Source organism: Tupaia chinensis, unplaced genomic scaffold (genome assembly GCF_000334495.1).
Source record: "Tupaia chinensis unplaced genomic scaffold, TupChi_1.0 Scaffold000513_1, whole genome shotgun sequence".
Classification (NCBI taxonomy): Eukaryota; Metazoa; Chordata; class Mammalia; order Scandentia; family Tupaiidae; genus Tupaia; species Tupaia belangeri.
In genome coordinates, this window is record NW_006160026.1 from 1,234,657 (window position 1) to 1,237,384 (window position 2,728).

Consider the following 2,728-nt stretch of genomic DNA (forward strand, 5'->3'; position numbering starts at 1 on the left):
TTTTTCAATAAAGCACAAAAAGATCAAGCTACAAAGGAAAGGACTGATGAATTTGGATACCCTGCAATTCAAAGCGTCTGCATGACAAAAACATCAATATCAAAGTGGAAAGACATAGATTGGTAAAAATTATTAGCAAAAAAAAAAACTTAGAAAAAACTGATATGTGAAGTATTTATGCAGGGGGAAATAATCTAATTGTAGAATAGGCAAATTTTAATAATTAACTGAAAATTTATGAAAAAAGGCAAGAATGATTCATAAGCAGTGAGATTCTATTTCATGTCACTTAGTTTAATATTAATAAGTTAAAATATAACAAACATGTGTTGGCACGAATGTAAAAAATGGCAACTCTCACTTGCTGTTGGCAAGTAGTTTAGATAGAAAGAACCCCAATTTTCATAGGTATTGGGCATAACTATAAATGTGAAGATGATTACCTGTGATGCCTACCTACGGCCAATTTCTCAGGCAGACTGTGCATTTTAGAAAAGTTGACCTTATCCTTGGGCCTATAGGTAAGGCATGTGGCTCAGTACTATCCATTTAATGAACATTTTTCTTTGTGTCTGGAGAACAGCAATAGGACTCAAGGGAGTTCAATGAGAATAAAGCCAGGACTTTTACTTCATATACTTCTCTACAGTTTGTGAACCAGCAAGTATGCATCCTCAGAAGCCATGGCAATTATTTGGGAACCAATAGGGAAGGAGTGGCAAAAATAGGATCAATACTGATCAACTAGAGTTGAGAAGTGGGAGAAAGCTATTCTTGGTCTTAGTCACTAAATGAAGCTTCTGCTAAAAGAAAGCTATTCTTGGTCTTAGTCACTAAATTGAGCTTCTGCTAAAAATAAATAAATAAATAAATAAATAAATAAAATAAAAATAAAAAACCAGACAAACAACCAACCAACCGAAAACAATTGTCCCTGGACTTTTCAGTTGTATGAACCAAAAAACCCTTATATTAGGCTATTTAAGTCATTTTGAGTTTTGGGATTTTTTTTTTCTGTAAATGCACCCAAGAGTATACTAAGATGGGTAAGATTCAAGCAAGTATAAAGAGAATAATTGGTTATCTCAGGCAACAAGAATTTTGTGGTTTGCATATATTGTTCTTTGTTTTGAGTGTGTTCTTGCTTAACACTGTAATTCCCAAGTTTATCCCTTTTCACACTTAATTGTTACTGCTATTTTTTCTTTTAGGGATCATATATATCTTGTTCACCACTGTATCCATAGATCTCAGCCCGATGCTAAATGGTAGGTACTTGATAAGCAGTTATTGAATCAATGTTGAGCAAAAATTATAATGTAGGGTTGGTACACAGAAACAGAATCTGCACCTCAGCAGAAGTGGTGAGGCAGTATAGTCAGTCCACGTGCCAAGAGACATATTTTCAGATAACCAGTGCAAAGTACCAAGAGAAGAGACATAGCTTATCAGGACCATAGGAAAATGAGTTTGAAAATTTATACCTAGGGAGGGAACAAGTGGGGAAGGATCACCAGAAAAATCCTGAGAAGAGGCTTTTGTGACCATCCTCACCCCAGCCTGCATTGCTCATCTGGTTAGCCCACCCAACCAAAGGCATCCTCATCTTGAACAACCATGGCAAGCTACAGTCCTCCACATCTTACCAGTGAAAATACACAATGGCAGATCATCAGGGAGACTTCATTATTTCATATCTAAGAGAGATGATAATGTTTGTAATTTCCTTGAAGGGCAATGATTAACTGGAGGATCTGACAACAAACTCATTTATAGACATTATGCAATGCTGTAGGTTGTCTTCTTTGTGGATTCTTCAGAAAGTGAACTCGGCATTTTTGATGTCATTCAAATATTCATGCAAACATTAGACATATGTTTTGGAAACCTGAACTGGATTTAACTATCCATGATGATGAGGAATGGTTTTAGAGACCAATAGGAATGCGACTGTTATACAAATTAAGGCACTTATTTTACTGGAGAAATCTGAGGCTGGCTTAGCAGGAGCTCTAGCCCATGATCTATCAGCTGTAAAGAATATGAATCTTTCTGAGATTCCAAGAAATATTAACATTGGTGACAACAGTATAAAAGTGCCAAACCTGACCTCTTTTAAATAAAAAATTGAACGGGTCACTCAGGTAAAATCCAGGGGGAAAGTCACCTAAGTTTACTATGCAATTGTTTACTAAAAATAGAGAAGAACATTAACTTTCGCTCTTGGCTTTAAGTCATGACACTGTATGGAAGTGGTGTAAAATCAGTATGAAAATTCAATGTTGCTTTTCTTACTCTGATTTTAAAGAAATTGAGTAGTTGCAGTGTGGTTTCTTTTTCTTTTTCTATTTGTTTCTTTCTTCCTCCTTTCTTTCCTCCTTTCTTTCTTCCCTTTTCTTTCTTTTGCTTTCTTTTTTCCTTTCTCTTTCTTTTTTTCTTTCATTCTCTTTTTCTTTCTTTCTTTCTTTCTTTCTTTCTTTCTTTCTTTCTTTCTTTCTTTTTTCTTTCTTTCTCTCTTTATTTTTCTTACTTTCTTTCTTCTTCCTTTCTTTTTCTTTTTCTTTTCCTACCCTTTTATCATTTGTCTTAAGGAGTGTGCACTTGCCAGAGAGAAAGAGAAACAGAGAGAAGGAAAGTGAGAAATAACCCAACAGGGGGCTGGCTATGCCACAATCCCCTATCGTCCATTCTTCCCTCAGGTGCACACACACCCAGTGTGATTTTCATA

The 2,728-nt window shown here is 35.4% G+C and overlaps 1 pseudogene; it reads left to right on the top strand.

Annotated features, from left to right (window-relative positions):
• The first annotated feature begins 1,042 nt into the window (after positions 1-1,042).
• Positions 1,043-2,123, top strand: LOC102474008 (AP-3 complex subunit sigma-1 pseudogene; annotated as a pseudogene).
• Positions 2,124-2,728: the final 605 nt, after the last annotated feature.